Below are 17877 nucleotides of genomic sequence, written 5' to 3' on the forward strand. Positions count from 1 at the left end.
GCCCTGGACTTTTTGGTTATGAACTGACACATTCTTATTTACCCCAATATATTATTTTTTCCTTAAGCTGTGTTGAGTGGTATTTTCTTTCACCATCAACCAGAAGAAGTTTTTCAATCCCTCTCAGTGTCCGCTGCTACAAACAGCAGCTGGGTCTTGAGTCCTCCTTTTCCCTTCTGTCTCCACCCCACAGAAATGTATTTGATGATCAATCTCTGCCTATTCTCCCTCCAAGATGTCTTGCAAATCAATTTCCCTCCTTCTGTGATTCTCATCATCCACCATCACCTCCAAACTCATCCTCTTTGCCCTGGACTGTTGTGATGGCTTTCCAGTCAGGTTCATTGCTCTCTGATTCATCCTTCACAATGCTGAGAGAGGCATCCACCTCTGTAAGACAGAGCAACTTACTTCCCTGCTCAAACTTATCTGTGGCTCTCTATGGCAAAAATAAATATAAACAACAAAATGAATGTGTAGTCTGATATATAAAGCCCTCTCTCTTCCCCTTCTTTTCCTATCATTCAGATTTTTTTCTCCCATTGAGCATACCCTGCATGCCCCTGCTCACTATTCCCAAGCTGTAGTATGCCGTCCCACATCACTGCAGAGTTGCACAGCCAGGTACCTCTGCCAGGAGTTTCACTCTCGTCTTCACCTGTCCAACCTCTGCTTCAGGACACCATTCAAAATTTGTTTTTTTTCTATGAAGACCTTTCTAATTGTGCTTGCTAAAATTATTACTTATCTCCTTTAATCTTAACACCACAATGATCATAAGTACTATATTATGACTTGTGTTACTTTTCCACTCAGTAGATTTTAAATTCCTTAAGAGCAGACACTAGACTTTGCACATCTTTTCCACCTTCTGGTGAGGAGACCTGTGTTTTATCCAAGACATTAATTGGCACAATTGCCATTACCTGCATGTTTGAACAGATGAATTCATCTTCAAATAAGCAAAGAGCACAGATGGAAAATAACAGACTTAACCATGGCCCATAAAAGTACTGATGAATTTCCGTGGGAACTGATAAGGTGGTTGAGAAAATTACTTTGTTTTAATAACGCAGGATGAGAATGACTGTGTTCAAACTATTTCCATACCATACTAGCTAAAGTGCAGAAATGCTGATTGCCTCATTATTTCATATAAGCAACTAACTCAGTGAATTCAAGAACCAAAGATAGGCCTGAAACAGTGGATCCACTCATTCACATAGAGGCTTCAGGAACAGTGCTTAGGATAACACTTTTAAAGAGGAATTGATCACATTCCATTGCTTTCTGCTCTGGTTTTACCTCAAGCAGCTTTCCATCACTAGCCACTAACTTACGTCACTAATTCACCTCTTCACATGGCTATTTCTCAGCAAGCCCATAAAAAACTCTTACTTCACCTGTGATAAAGGAGATCTATGCTGTGCTTTGAGCACCTACCTACGACCCTGCTATTTGACCCTGTGCTTGGGGAGAATGAGAGACTGTAAACGGAGTGTTTCTGCCTCCAGAGTAGACCAGAGCAGCCCCTTCCAGAAAATGGATGAGAATCAGCAGGAAAGCAGCTTGATGGTTAACAACTCCTTGTGGTCTGTGACTCAACTAAACTATCTGAACTTAACCTAATGCACTATGTGGGTCAAAATAGCTCCTGAAAACCTCAAAAAGCTCTTGGGTTCAGCAACTGGCCAACCCCCAACTACCTACAACCACCCAGTCCAGAACCGACCAGTTAATACATGTTTGAACCAACCAGTCTCTTTCCCTTGTGAAATCTTAAGCCTTTGTACATCGCAGCCTTGCCTCAGTTGGGGAGACAACAGTCTCAAGGACTGTTTTCCTGTGCACATGCCAATTCACAATTCTCACCTATCGTCTGACGTTCTGAAGGCCCATCCTGCAGAGCCTCATTCTTGTATGCTGGATAAATATTACCTGCTTCAGCCAGCAGTAAACTCAGCTTAACATTATCAGTGTTTATTCTGTTTTTATCACCTGGTTATGGTCCACAGGATACTAAGTTGTCAAAACTACTTCAGTTCAGGCTAACATACTAGGCCAAGTCTCCAACTTGTACACTAACCCAGAGGTTTGGTACAGATGTTCAGTTTAGCAACTTTAGAATGCATACTCACTTCAGGCCACCTGCTCTGGTGGTGTGCATGCACAGTTGGGCAGCAGCACGAAGCATTTCATGGGCAGTAGTTGAAATTAAGCCATCGTTCAAAAGTGGCTGAAATCTGCAACAACCTCCTCAGGCCCAATCCCTCCGCTTACTCTGTTAGGAGTCCTCTTGTCCACTTTAGCAGTTAGAACCAGACAGCTGGAACAACAAGGCAGCAAGCAATGCTGGTATTTATCCACATTTCAAGAGAAATCGCTGTAGAAATATTGGAGGTGTCATTTTAATTGTTTTAAAAATCAAACTGTTAATGATTATAAGCTATCAGAATGTGTAACACTGTTGACAAATCTTTGTTCAAAGAGTACTTTGGTGCATATTTATGAATACAAAGACTCACCATTTACCAGGGGAGTTACTTTAATATGCTTTTTCTCTATGTACATATAATATATAAGGAATGACAAAAGCAGGATATTGTAGACATCTGAGTCATAGATTTAATGTCTACATTTAAAAAGTGGCAAGTTTAAGAAACAAAATTACAGCTATAACAGCCTTTCAGTGGCTTTATAGACTTGAATTACTAGCATTTCTAATACCATAGTTATTATAGGACTATGGGATCATGAAGAATTAAACATTCACAGTGGGTCAATGGAAAGGTGTTAATTAATATAATCTTATAAAATTATTATTATTACTAAGAATACTAATAATGAATATATGAAATACATTTAAAATACAGTCCTAGAATCTGACTTATTTTCTATTATATGATTTCCAGACCAATTTTAAGCTATAAAACTCTGATTTTGTTGTCTTTTTTTATATGACAAATTTAGATTGCTGACAATAATAAAAGCTCTCCTACTTAAAATAATTTTAATCAGTTATTCATTTTATTAATCACTCCAACAGTTTCTTCTTTCTCCTTATCAACCAATTTCAAATCTGATGCTTTTTTTTTGTGTGTGAGGGCATCTCTCATATTTATTGATCAAATGGTTGTTAACGACAATAAAATTCTGTATAGGGGAGTCAATGCTCAATGCACAATCATTAATCCACCCCAAGCCTAATTTTCGTCAGTCTCCAATCTTCTGAGGCATAACAAACAAGTTCTTACATGGAGAACAAATTCTTACATAATGAATAAGTTACATAGTGAACAGTACAAGGGCAGTCATCACAGAAACTTTCGGTTTTGCTCATGCATTATGAACTATAAACAGTTCAAATATGAATACTCATTTGGTTTTTATACTTGATTTATATGTGGATACCACATTTCTCTCTTTATTATTATTATTTTTAATAAAATGCTGAAGTGGTAGGTAGATACAAGATAAAGGTAGAAAACATAGTTTAGTGCTGTAAGAGAGCAAATGTAGATGATCAGGGGTGTGCCTGTAGACTACGTGTTAATCCAAGCTAGACAAGGGCAATAAAACATCCACGTATGCAGAAGATTTCTCTCAGAACGGGGGGGTGAGGTTCTAAGCCTCACCTCTGTTGATCCCCAATTTCTCACCTGATGACCCCCCTGCGACTGTGCCTGTCTTAGGATGTTCCTCCCTTGAGGAATCTTACCCGTCTCTGGCTAACCAGTCATCTTCCAGGGCCATACAGGGAAATGTAAAGTTGGTAAGTGAGAGAGAAGCCTTATTGTTTGAAATGGTTAGCTTTTTATTTCTTTGCATATTTATGCCCTGTAGCTTCTATGCCCAGCATTTGTCTTGAGGTATCTTTACCACTTGGAAGAATTATGATACTCGGTAAATTTGATATGAGGCACGAATTCTATTTAAGGGTTGTAATTAGGAAGGAAGAAGAAAAGCTATAGAAGTAGCAGGCAGAAGAAAACATGGGAAGATTGATTATTCCTTTGACATATCTTCTTGTAGAGTAACTTCAGCATGTATAGGTTTTAAGCTACTACTTAAATTGCACACACAGATTAACATAATAGGAGTATAGTTACATAACCAAAGCATACCTGTAATTACCAGCCATCTCCAGTGAAACCAAGAAAACCAGTTAGGCACCTTAGGCATTTGTGAAAACTTATCTATGATATGGTGGATATTGTCCAACTGAACTTGAACAGTCTGAGAGAAATCAGACAAATTAAAACAACCCATTCAGGGGAATGTTCACATCCCTTATGTTCTTTAAACAGTAAATAGTCAATAGTTGTAAGATTTTGGAGCGCTACAATTTGCACTTCTCCTAATTCTTGGTTGAGTTCCAACAGTATAGATCCAGTCCAATTTGTTGTTTACTGTATGCACAGGCCAGCTTAGATATCTCCTTCCTCATTCCCATGGCAAGTCCAGGAGCTGGTGGGATGAGTGCATCAACAGCTGTAGCAGTGCGTGGATCTTTGTTGGGGTTTTTTGATGATCGTCTTCTGGCATGAGTCTTCCAGAGCGTGCTGATCTTGTAAGTTCTCTTTCATATCATATCTTAGTTCATTTTTGGGGTAGCCCAATTAGGCTTTGATCTTCTGTATAAACGCAAACAGACCCTTTGCCTACACTTTTATATGCCCTGTATACCCTTGTGTAGAACTCATTGGAGGTTACCACACAGGAACTGCCCTTTTTGTTTTGTTTTGTTTTGTTTTGTTTTTGGTATCACTAATCTACACTTACATGAGGAATATTATGTTTACTAGGCTCTCCCCTCTACCAGGTCTCCCCTATAAACCCCTTTACAGTGAGAGTCCATCAGCATAGCAAAATGTTGTAGAATCACTACTTGCCTTCTCTGTGTTGTACAGCCCTCCCTTTTCTCCTACCCCCCCATGCATGTTAATCTTAATACCCCCCTACTTCTCCCCCCCCTTATCCCTCCCTACCCACCCATCCTCCCCAGTCCCTTTCCCTTTGGTACCTGTTAGTCCATTCTTGAGTTCTGTGATTCTGGTGCTGTTTTGTTCCTTCAGTTTTTCCTTTGTTCTTATATTCCACAGATAAGTGAAATCATTTGGTATTTCTCTTTCTCCGCTTGGCTTGTTTCACTGAGCATAATACCCTCCAGCTCCATCCATGTTGCTGCAAATGATTGGATTTGCCCTTTTCTTATGGCTGAGTAGTATTCCATTGTGTATATGTACCACATCTTCTTTATCCATTCATCTATTGATGGACATTTAGGTTGCTTCCAATTCTTGGCTATTGTAAATAGTGCTGTGATAAACATAGGGGTGCATCTGTCTTTCCCAAACTTGATTGCTGCGTTCTTAGGGTAAATTCCTAGGAGTGGAATTCCTGGGTCAAATGGTAAGTCTGTTTTGAGCATTTTGATGTACCTCCATACTGCTTTCCACAATGGTTGAACTAACTTACATTCCCACCAGCAGTGTAGGAGGGTTCCCCTTTCTCCACAGCCTCGCCAACATTTGTTGTTATTTGTCTTTTGGATGGCAGCCATCCTTACTTGTGTGAGGTGATACCTCATTGTAGTTTTAATTTGCATTTCTCTGATAATTAGCGATGTGGAGCATCTTTTCATGTGTCTGTTGGCCATCTGTATTTCTTTTTTGGAGAACTGTCTGTTCAGTTCCTCTGCCCATTTTTTAATTGGGTTATTTGTTTTTTCTATGTTGAGGCGTGTGAGCTCTTTATATATTCTGGACGTCAAGCCTTTATCGGATGTGTCGTTTTCAAATATATTTTCCCATACTGTAGGGATCCTTTTTGTTCTATTGATGGTGTCTTTTGCTGTACAGAAGCTTTTCAGCTAAATATAGACCCACTTACTCATTTTTGCTGTTGTTTCCTTGCCCAGGGAGATATGTTCAAGAAGAGGTCACTCATGTTTATGTCTAAGAGGTTTTTGCCTATGTTTTTTGTTCCAAGAGTTTAATGGTTTCATGACTTACATTCAGGTCTTTGATCCAGTTTGAGTTTACTTTTGTATATGGGGTTAGACAATGGTCCAGTTTCATTCTCCTACATGTAGCTGTCCAGTTTTGCCAGCACCACCTGTTGAAGAGACTGTCATTTCACCACTGTATGTCCATGGCTCCTTTATCAAATATTAATTGACCATATATGTCTGGGTTAATGTCTGGATTCTCTAGTCTGTTCCATTGGTCTGTGGCTCTGATCTTGTGCTAGTACCAAATTGTCTTGATTACTATGGCTTTATAGTAAAGCTTGAAATTGGGGAGTGAGATCCCCCCTACTTTATTCTTCTTTCTCAGGATTGCTTTGGCTATTCGGAGTCTTTGGTGTTTCCATATGAATTTTTGAATTATTTGTTCCAGTTCATTGAAGAATGTTGCTGGTAGTTTCATAGGGATTGCATCAAATCTGTATATTGCTTTGGGCAAGATGGCCATTTTGACGATATTAATTCTTCCTAGCCACGAGCATGGGATGAGTTTCCATCTGTTAGTGTCCCCTTTAATTTCTCTTAAGAGTGACTTGTAGTTTTCAGAGTATAAGTCTTTCACTTCTTTGGTTAGGTTTATTCCTAGGTATTTTATTTTTTTTGATGCAATTGTGAATGGAGTTGTTTTCCTGATTTCTCTTTCTGTTGGTTCATTGTTGGTATATAGGAAAGCCACAGATTTCTGTGTGTTGATTTTGTATCCTGCAACTTTGCTGTATTCTGATATCAGTTCTAGTAGTTTTGGGGTGGAGTCTTTAGGGTTTTTTATGTACAGTATCATGTCATCTGCAAATAGTGACAGTTTAACTTCCTCTTTACCAATCTGGATTCCTTGTATTTCTTTGTTTTGTCTGATTGCGATGGCTAGGACCTCCAGTACTATGTTAAATAACAGTGGAGAGAGGGGAAATCCCTGTCTAGTTCCCGATCTCAGAGGAAATGCTTTCAGCTTCTCGCTGTTCAATATAATGTTGGCTGTGGGTTTATCATAGATGGCCTTTATTATGTTGAGGTACTTGCCCTCTATTCCCATTTTGCTGAGAGCTTTTATCATGAATGGATGTTGAACTTTGTCAAATGCTTTTTCAGCATCTATGGAGATGATCATGTGGTTTTTGTCTTTCTTTTTGTTGATGTGGTGGATGATGTTGATGGACTTTTGAATGTTGTACCATCCTTGCATCCCTGGGATGAATCCCACTTGGTCATGTTGTATGATCCTTTTGATGTATTTTTGAATTCGGTTTGCTAATATTTTGTTCAGTATTTTTACATCCATGTTCATCAGGGATATTGGTCTGTAGTTTTCTTTTTTGGTGGAGTCTTTGCCTGGTTTTGGTATTAGGGTGATGTTAGCTTCATAGAATGAGTTTGGGAGTATCCCCTCCTCCTCTATTTTTTGGAAAACTTTAAGGAGAATGGGTATTATGTCTTCCCTGTATGTCTGATAAAATTCCGAGGTAAATTCATCTGGCCCGGGGGTTTTGTTCTTTGGTAGTTCTTTGATTACCAGTTCAATTTCGTTGCTGGTAATTGGTCTGTTTAGATTTTCTATTTCTTCCTGGGTCAATCTTGGAAGGTTGTATTTTTCTAGGAAGTTGTCCATTTCTCCTAGGTTTCCCAGCTTGTTAGCATATAGGTTATCATAGTATTCTCTAATAATTCTTTGTATTTCTGTGGGGTCCGTCGTGATTTTTCCTTTCTCGTTTCTGATACTGTTGATTTGTGTTGACTCTCTTTTCTTCTTAATAAGTCTGGCTAGAGGCTTATCTATTTTGTTTATTTTCTCGAAGAACCAGCTCTTGGTTTCATTGATTTTTGCTAGTGTTTTATTCTTCTCAATTTTATTTATTTCTTCTCTGATCTTTATTATTTCCCTCCTTCTGCTGACCTTAGGCCTCATCTGTTCTTCTTTTTCCAATTTCGATAATTGTGACATTAGACCATTCATTTGTGATTGCTCCTCCTTTTTTAAATATGCTTGGATTGCTATATACTTTCCTCTTAAGACTGCTTTTGCTGTGTCCCACAGAAGTTGGGGCTTAGTGTTGTTGTTGTCATTTGTTTCCATATATTGCTGGATCTCCATTTTGATTTGGTCATTGATCCATTGATTATTTAGGAGCGTGTTTTTAAGCCTCCATGTGTTTGTGAGCCTCTTTGCTTTCTTTGTACAGTTTATTTCTAGTTTTATGCCTTTGTGGTCTGAAAAGTTGGTTGGTAGGATTTCAGTCTTTTGGAATTTTCTGAGGCTCTTTTTGTGGCCTAGTATGTGGTCTATTCTGGAGAATGTTCCATGTGCACTTGAGAAGAATGTATATCCCGCTGCTTTTGGATGTAGAGTTCTATAGATGTCTATTAGGTCCATCTGCTCTACTGTGTTGTTCAGTGCTTCCGTGTCCTTACTTATTTTCTGCCCAGTGGATCTATCCTTTGGGGTGAGTGGTGTGTTGAAGTCTCCTAGAATGAATGCATTGCAGTCTATATCCCCCTTTAGTTCTGTTAGTATTTGTTTCACATATGCTGGTGCTCCTGTGTTGGGTGCATATATATTTAGAATGGTTATATCCTCTTGTTTGACTGAGCCCTTTATCATTATGTAGTGTCCTTCTTTATCTCTTGTTACTTTCTTTGTTTCGAAGTCTATTTTGTCTGATATTAGTACTGCAACCCCTGCTTTCTTCTCACTGTTGTTTGCTTGAAATATGTTTTTCCATCCCTTGACTTTTAGTCTGTACATGTCTTTGGGTTTGAGGTGAGTTTCTGGTAAGCAGCATATAGATGGGTCTTGCTTTTTTATCCATTGTGTTACTCTATGTCTTTTGATTGTTGCATTCAGCCCATTAACATTTAGGGTGACTATTGAAAGATATGTACTTATTGCCATTGCAGGCTTTAAATTCGTGGTTACCAAAGGTTCAAGTTTAGCCTCTTTAGTATCTTACTGCGCAACTTAGCTCGCTTATTGAGCTGTTATATACACTGTCTGGAGATTCTTTTCTTCTCTCCCTTCTTGTTCCTCCTCCTCGATTCTTCATATGTTGGGTGTTTTGTGCTGTGCTCCTTCTAGGAGTGCTCCCATCTGGAGCAGTCCCTGTAAGATGTTCTGTAGAGGGCGTTTGTGGAAAGCAAATTCCCTCAGCTTTTGTTTGTCTGGGAATTGTTTAATCCCACCATCATATTTGAATGATAGTCGTGCTGGATACAGTATCCTTGGTTCAAGGCCCTTCTGTTTCATTGTATTAAATATATCATGCCATTCTCTTCTGGCCTGTAGGGTTTCTGTTGAGAAATCTGACATTAGCCTGATGGGTTTCCCTTTATAGGTGACCTTTTTCTCTCTAGCTGCCTTTAACACTCTTTCCTTGTCCTTGATCTTTGCCATTTTAATTATTATGTGTCTTGGTGTTGTCCTTCTTGGATCCTTTCTGTTGGGGGTTCTGTGTATTTCCATGGTCTGTTCGATTATTTCCTCCCCCAGTTTGGGGAAGTTTTCAGCAATTATTTCTTCTAAGATACTTTCCATCTCTTTTCCTCTCTCTTCTTCTTCTGGGACCCCTATAATACGGATATTGTTCCTTTTGGATTGGTCACACAGTTCTCTTAATATTGTTTCATTCCTGGAGATCCTTTTGTCTCTCTCTATGTCAGCTTCTATGCGTTCCTGTTCTCTGATTTCAATTCCATCAATGGCCTCTTGCATTCTATCCATTCTGCTTATAAACCCTTCCAGAGTTTGTTTCATTTCTGCGATCTCCTTTCTGGCATCTGTGATCTCCCTCCGGACTTCATCCCATTTCTCTTGCGTATTTCTCTGCATCTCTGTCAGCATGTTTATGATTCTTATTTTGAATTCTTTTTCAGGAAGAGTGGTTAGGTCTGTCTCCTTCTCTGGTGTTGTCTCTGTGATCTTTGTCTGCCTGTAGCTTTGCCTTTTCATGGTGATAGGAATAGTCTGCAGAACTGGGACGAGTGACGGCTGGAAGGACTTCCTTTCTTGTTGGTTTGTGGCCCTCCTCTCCTGGGAGAACAGCCACCTGTAATGGCTTGTGCTGTGCAGCTGCGCGCAGACAGGTTTCTGCTTCCTGCCCGGCTGCTATGGAGTTTATCTCCGCTGTTGCTGTGGGCGTGGCCTGGCTCGGGCCGCTACTCCAAAATGGTGGAGTCGCGTTGGAGCAGGAGCGGCTGGGAGGCTATTTATCTCCGTAAGGGGCCTCCCTGCTCCCTGCAGCCCAGGGGTTATGGCGCCCAGAGATCCCCAGATTCCCTACCTCTGGATCAAGTGTCCCGCCCTGCCCCTCTAAGACTTCCAAAAAGCACCCGCCAAAACAAAACAACGACCACCAAAAAAAAAAAAAAAAAAAAAAAATTTTTTTAATTAAAAAAAAAAAAGTTGGTCACTCGTTTTTCTTTATTCTCCAGTGCCAGCCTCAGGCCTCTGCTCACCGGTCTTGCTGCCCTGTTTCCCTAGTATTGGGGTCCCTATCCCTTTAAGACTTCCAAAAAGCACTCGCCAAAACAAAACAGCAAAAAAGCAAAAAAAAAAAGGAAATGGTTGCGCGCTTTTCTTATGTCCTCCGGCACCCGGCCTCCAGTGCCTGCTCACTGTTCTTGCTGCCCTGTTTTCCTAGTATCGAGCGCCCTGCACTCTGGCCCGGATGGCTGGGGCTGGGTGTTCGGCAGTCCTGTGCTCCGTCTCCCTCCCGCTCTGCCTGCTCTTCTCCCGCTGGGAGCTGGGGGGAGGGGCGCTCGGCTCCCGCGGGGCCGGGGCTTGTATCTTACCCCCTTTGCGAGGCGCTGGGTTCTCTCAGGTGCGGATGTGGTCTGGATATTGTCCTGTGTCCTCTGGTCTTTATTATAGGAAGGGTTGTCTTTATTATATTTTCATAGATATATGTTATTTTGGGAGGAGATTTCCGCTGCTCTACTCACGCCGCCATCTTCCACCCCTCATATTCGATTCTTAAAAAGTTTTGAAAATATTTTGGAGGGCAAATAGTCAGTTTCCCTTTTTCTTATGAAGGAAAACATTCAATGTCAGATACTAAGTGCAGAAATGAAATTACTCTTTTAAACATTTTAATCTACAAATTATGCAGCTTTTCCTTGGCTACAGATTAAAAATAAACAAACAACATTTTGGAGAAAAAGGAAAATATTGATTCAGATAACTTCTGTGAAGGATAACACCAGTAAGACTAGAAATTTCATTCCAGTTATTATATCTACAAAATTTTTTTTGTAAATGTGATTTGTAGTGCCTGTAGAAACATAGTCTAAAAACACAAATTTAAGGATTGTTTTATTCCATTCCCTCCTTTTTGTGGTTAAGGAAACACAGAGAATGACATATTGGAGAATGCACAGGGCCAGGGCACGAGGCCCCAACAGAAATCTTTACGGAACAGTAAACCTCTAATCACCATCATTTAAGTTAAGTACACTTTGAAACAAATAGCACTACAGAGCTGGCAAAATTAGGAAAATCCCATGTTCTATTACTTTTTAAAGTAAAATTTAGTTTTGAACTGTTTACAAAGTTGTGGCCGAAGAAGGATTAAAAAAAAAAGCTGTCGTCTAATTTTGTCCCTTGCCAATATTCTAAATTCTAAGATTTGCTTTCAATGTTTTTTTCAAATATTCTTATTTTGTGATTTGCACAATTCCTTGGCATTTCATAGATCACATTTAAAATGTCTTATAAAAATCTGTGTGGTGGTGGGGGCAAGAGGAACAGGAAAAGACCATTGGTTCAAAATGTTCCTCTGCTGTTTGGAAGGCCATTTAATGTGAAATATAAATTCTCTACAAGCAAGTATCTTTAAAAAGACCTGTATCGATGACAGTAGGAAAGCTCTATATCAGACTATCCAGTAGAACTATAATGTGAGTCATACATGTAATTTTATATGTTGTTATGGTCACATTAAGAAAGTAACAAGAAATAGATGAAACTGATTTTAACATTAAGTATATGTCACTTAAACCAATGAATCCAACATATTATCATTTCACCATGTACTAATATAAAATTGTTAATGAGACTTTTTAATTATTATTATTATTTATTGATACACAGTCTTAGATTAGTTTCAAATTTACAACACAGTGGTTCAACAGTTACCCACATTAATAACTCCTCAACCCAACTAGTTGCAGTTACTTTCTGTCAACATAGGAAGATGTTAAAGAATCACTGGCTGTATTCGTTGTGCTGTACTATCATCTCCAGAGCCATCCTGCATTATGATTGAGAATTTTTGTGCCTCTTTATCCCCCTTGACTCCCCAACTCCCCACCCCAATTCCTTGGTAACCACCAGTCCCTTCTCAGTTTCTATGAGCCTACTGCTGTTTTGTTCATTTTGTTTTGCTTTATATTTACATTCCACAAATAAGTGAAATCATATGGTACTTGTCTTTCTTTGCCTGACTTATTTCACTGAGTGTAATACCCTGTAGATCCAACCTTGTTGTTGCAAATGACAGGATTTCTTTTCTTTCAATGGATGAATAGTATTCCATTGTATACATGTACCACATCTTCCTTATACATTCATCTACTGATGGACACTTAGGCCACTTTCATATCTTGGCTATTGTAAATAATGTGGCAATAAACATAGGGGTGCATATGTCTTTTTGGATCAGGGATTTTGTTTTCTTCAGGTAAATTTCTAGAAGTGGAATTACTGGGTTGAATGGTATTTCTATTTTTAGTTTTCTGAGGAACCTCCATACTGCTCTCCACAGTGGCTACACCAATTAACATTCCCACCAACAGTGTAGGAGGGTTCCCTTTTCTCCACATCCTTGCCAGCACTTGTCATTTCTTGTCTTTTAGATATGGCCATTCTGACTGGTGTGAGGTGATATATCATTGTGGTTTTGATTTGCATTTCCTTGATGAATAGTGATGGGGAGCATCTTTTATATGCCCATTAGCTATCTGAATTTCTTCTTTGGAGAAATGTCTGTTCAGATCCTCTGCCCATTTTTTTAAATTTTGGTATCATTAATGTACAATCACATGAGCAACACTGTGGTTACTAGATTCCCCCCATTATCAAGTCCCCACCACATACAGTCAATGTCCATAAGTATGTAAGATGCTGTAGAGACACTACTTGTCTTCTCTGTGCTATACTGCCTTCCCTGTGCCCCACCCATCACGTTATGTGGGCTAATCATAATGCCCCTTATTTCCCTTCTCCCTCCCTTCCCACCCACCCTCCCCTGTCCCTTTCCCTTTGGTAACTGTTAGTCCATTCTTGGGTTCTGTGAGTCTGCTGCTGTTTTGTTCCTTCAGTTTTGCTTCATTGTTACACTCCACAAATGAGGGAAATCCTTTGGTTACTTGTTTTTCTCTGCCTGGCTTATTTCACTGAGCATAATATCCTGTAGCTCCATCCATGTTGTTGCAAATGGTAGGATTTGTTTTCTTTTTATGGCTGAATAATATTCCATTGTGTATATGTACCACCTCTTCTTTATCCATTCATCTACGGATGGACACTTAGGTTGCTTCCATTTCTTGGCTATTGTAAATAGTGCTGGGATAAACAAAGGGGTGCATAAGTCTTTTTGAAACTGGGATCCTATATTCTTAGGGTAAATTCCTAGGACTGGAATTCCTGGGTCAAATGGTATTTCTATTTTTAGTTTTTTGAGGAACCTCCATACTGCTTTCCACAATGGTTGAACTATTTTACATTCCACCAAGCAGTGTAGGAGGGCTCCCCTTTCTCTGTATCCTCTCCAGCATTTGTTGTTCCTAGTCTTTTCTGTTGGCCCTCCTAACTAGTGTGAGGTGATATGTTAATGAGATATTATACATTATTTTTACATATAAAGTCTTTGAAATCCAGTGTCTATTTTATAGCCACTGCACATTTCAACTCATGCTAGTCACCTTCCAAGTGTTCAACAGCAACCCGACTCCCATATTGAACAGCGTAGCTCTAGATGATTAACTGTGATGAGTCATGACTTGCCAAGACTCTTGTACCACTTTAGAGCTATTCAAGACCCTTGTGCTACCACAACAGATCACTAGAGCACACTGACCTTCTCCTTACCATTGATCCCCGAGAGAGTTGGTAAGGAATTTTACCTCTTAATTTTCATCAACAGGTTGTTATGTAGAAATTAAATGGAGAAACCCAAAATAAGAGAAATTGAGGCATTTATATATAACAAATATAGGCTGAATTTTCTTTATGTGGCCCCAGCTGACAAGGCTTTCCTGGGAGCCTTTTCTCAGCACTAGCTCTCAAATTCCAAGTATCGTCTGAGTTTACAGTTCTCCTAATGATTACTCCATCATTTTTGTATCCCTAGTCTCCCACATATAGCTTCCTCTTAACAGGTCCCTGTAAGTGCCTGTTAACACTGATCTGAGCTAATCAGAATCTCTAAATATGAGTGGAGGGCAGGACTCAGTGTCCCTTCATTTAAGAGAAAATTTATTCTATCAATGTATTGTTCTTACCCTACTTACAATTAATTGGCAGGGACACTGGGTGTTCAAGAAAGTCTTCTACATCAAGTTATCCATTCCATCGTGGAAGCTTTATTCAGTCTCTTGATATAGTCTTTTTCAGTGAAAAGTAAACCTCCTAAAGAGTTTAAATTTACTGATCACTAAAGCATTCTTTTACTATCACAACTGTGTACTCAAAATGATATCCCATGGGTGGGTACTGAGAAAATGTTATTAATTATCATTAGTTATCAATGCTATATTATTCTAGGGAAAAACTAATGGCATGAATATGATTTTCAGTGAGACAGCAGCATGTGACTTCATGACTGCATCTGATGGACATAAATAGAGGTGAAAATGAATCTGTTTAAATATATGAATATTTGTTATTGGCATGTCTATCTTGGAGTCATCAATGATGACTTTTCAAGGTACAAAGGTAACTCAAAGGAATACTTACAAATAAAAGCCAATCATGTAAGCTTAACCAAGTTACTTAGCTCTTTAAGCCTCCATTTCCTTATCTGCAAATTTAGGAAAATAATACGTAGCCTAAGTCATAGGACTATTGTGGAGGCTAAATTAGATAAGGGATAGATCATATTTAGCAAGGGACTGGGCAAATGGTAATGCTTAAGAAATGGTAGCTATTCATATAAACGTGTTTAATCTTTAAAAATGAAGTAGAAGATAGAATAAGATAATGGTAGATAACGTGGTCTGTCTTTTCCTAAAGCTAGAAAACCTGTGAATTATGCTAATGACTGTTTATTTTACCAGAATAAAAACAATTTGAGACATACTCTAAAAGGAGGTGATAATTCTCCTTCCTGCCAAGTCACTGGACATAGATGATTTAGTGGCCCATATTCTTTGAAATATCCTCATTTACTGTGCAAGATATCTCTCGTCCTTTTCTGTCTTGAAACATCTATGCTGACAGAAGAAGATGGCAACACCCCATGGTCAAAGAACAATTGCAGCATCCAGCTCAATGATACTCTATCCTGGCCACGCATTTTCAGAATCACCTTCAAAACATCATTTGGGTCTGGAAACTTCGAATTCCTTCTATCTTTTATGCTCTTTAGAACCTACACAATAGCTCAAAGGTTTGGGAACCTAATGTGAGTAATATGAGAACTGTATCAATGTATGCATGCTTTTATCAGATGATACTCTTAAGAATTCCATAATGACCTCACTGTAATGACCTTATTGTTGAGAGGAAAGGTTAGGTGAATTACAGGAAAATTTTAGAGAGTAAAGTGAGTTTCTTCTCAGTGGGACAGGAACCTAAGCTATCTGCTCACAGAGTTGGAGCTAGTCTCTGTTTCAACAAAGTACAATCACAATCCATTGATCTTTGTATTTTCTTAATTTTAAGATCCTCCACTTTGTTCAGCACCTCATTAGTTTTCTTAGCAAGGCCTTTTCTTGCATATAATGCAATCATAATCTACAAGTCAACTCAATACAAGTTACTACATTCACCAAATTATTGGGAAGCAGACACAATTCTAAACTTATTTAGTATGCTGGCCTATTCATGTCTATAACTACACATGTCAAGAAAGAAAATATGGTCTGACAGAAATGTCCAAATTATTGAAAAGGATAATTGGATTTTTAAAAAGTAATAGAAAGATGCTTTGGTGCTAAATTCTCACCCTGCCTCTTAAAAACTCAGGTAACTGGCACAAGCCTTTTAATGTTAGTGAGCTTCAGTTTTATCACATGTAACTGGTTACATATGAACCTTTCTTTCTCCATTTGCCACACACAGTTGTCAAGAGAGCCACATGAGAAATCGTTATGCACTGTAAAGATAGGAAACAATTATTTTACTTTTTCACAATTTTATTCTTTTTTTACATTTTATTTAATCATAAGATGACGACATATATTTGGGTAAATGAACCAAAGATGCATGTAAAAATACTAATCTCTACTTATTTTAGAAGTGGAGGTTAATAAATCCACTTAGAAATAATATAACCCTTTTAAATGTTTTGACATTTTTTTCAAACTCTTGTATGCATTGTCCCAGTTTCCTCCACATGGAAATGACGCATTGGAAGTAGGTAGTGAAAACATTATTATTTTCATTCTTCAGATGTGAAAGCTGAGGCAAAGAAAGCAACTTAATCAGCTTAACTTAGATTTCCACTAAACAATAATGACAACAACTAATTCAGCCTTACAAGAAATTTTCACTCCAACACTCATTTTCTATCATAATTTTTCCAGGGTCAGGTTCTTAGAGCAATTTTCAAAGTTCATAATTACCTGAGTTACATGCACAGTTTGGGTAGTTAAGTTATTAGTTGATTTGCACATGCAAATACTACAATCAGTGGCACATAAAAATTAATCTCCTTTAAACTTATGGGACAAATGGTCAGGAAAATTAAAATTCCTGTGGTTCCCAAAAGGGTAACTATGAGCAGAAAAAAATAAGCCTTTCTTAGATGTTTAGAGAATTGGCTCACTTTAACCTACAGAAAAGAAGCAACATGGTGGCATTCTAACTTCAAACTCCTCCACCGTATTCAAAGATTTCCAGGTATTGATAAGCTATTTGGAACCCTAAGAAGTCTGAATTTAGATCAGAACACTTGGGTGTGAAGTATATTCCCTCCATTGGAGGAGTTGGGGAAATTTGGGCAAATCACTTAATGCCTAAACCTTCTGATACTAATCTCTAAAATGTAGGTAATAATATCAACTTACAGTGTTGAAAAGAGGAATAAATGAGATAAAGTATATCAAAGTACTCTGTAAACTCTGAAACTGTGTACAAACAAAACAGATTATTTTGGGGTTTGAAATGTATATGATGCTATCAAATACCTCATAGAGCAAACACATATCAACATTTTTTTTACAACATGCCGTCTCTAAAGAAGCTTAGTAATATTAGCACAGTCCCCCTCTTACACTGGAAAGGAGTGTGGCATGAAAGGTTTGTGATGTTCCTTTTATACCCAGAATTGAAGAGGTTTTTGCGTTAATCCTATATCTAGCTTTTGATCCCATAATTTAGAGTAGATGACAGAGAAGTTGTCAAGAATTTCAAGAACAAAAAAAAATAAATGTCTGTGATGTTAGAAACTAGACACTGTAATGAAAAATAGGGGGACAAGACAGTTTCACTATCCCAATAAACTCACGAAAATTGCGGGCTTGCTACAGTTTTTAAAGGATATGGGAAACTCTTTTACATATAAGGCTGAAGATGAGCATTAACTGAAAATATAGCCAGAGTAAGGTATATATAGGATTGTGCAGATTTCTCTAAAACTGAAGTTGTAAGGCATCAGGGAATGTTTTCATTAGAGTTTGAATTGTTTTCTTGGGGATGA

Source organism: Manis pentadactyla, chromosome 5 (assembly GCF_030020395.1).
Source record: "Manis pentadactyla isolate mManPen7 chromosome 5, mManPen7.hap1, whole genome shotgun sequence".
In the NCBI taxonomy this organism is placed as follows: Eukaryota; Metazoa; Chordata; class Mammalia; order Pholidota; family Manidae; genus Manis; species Manis pentadactyla.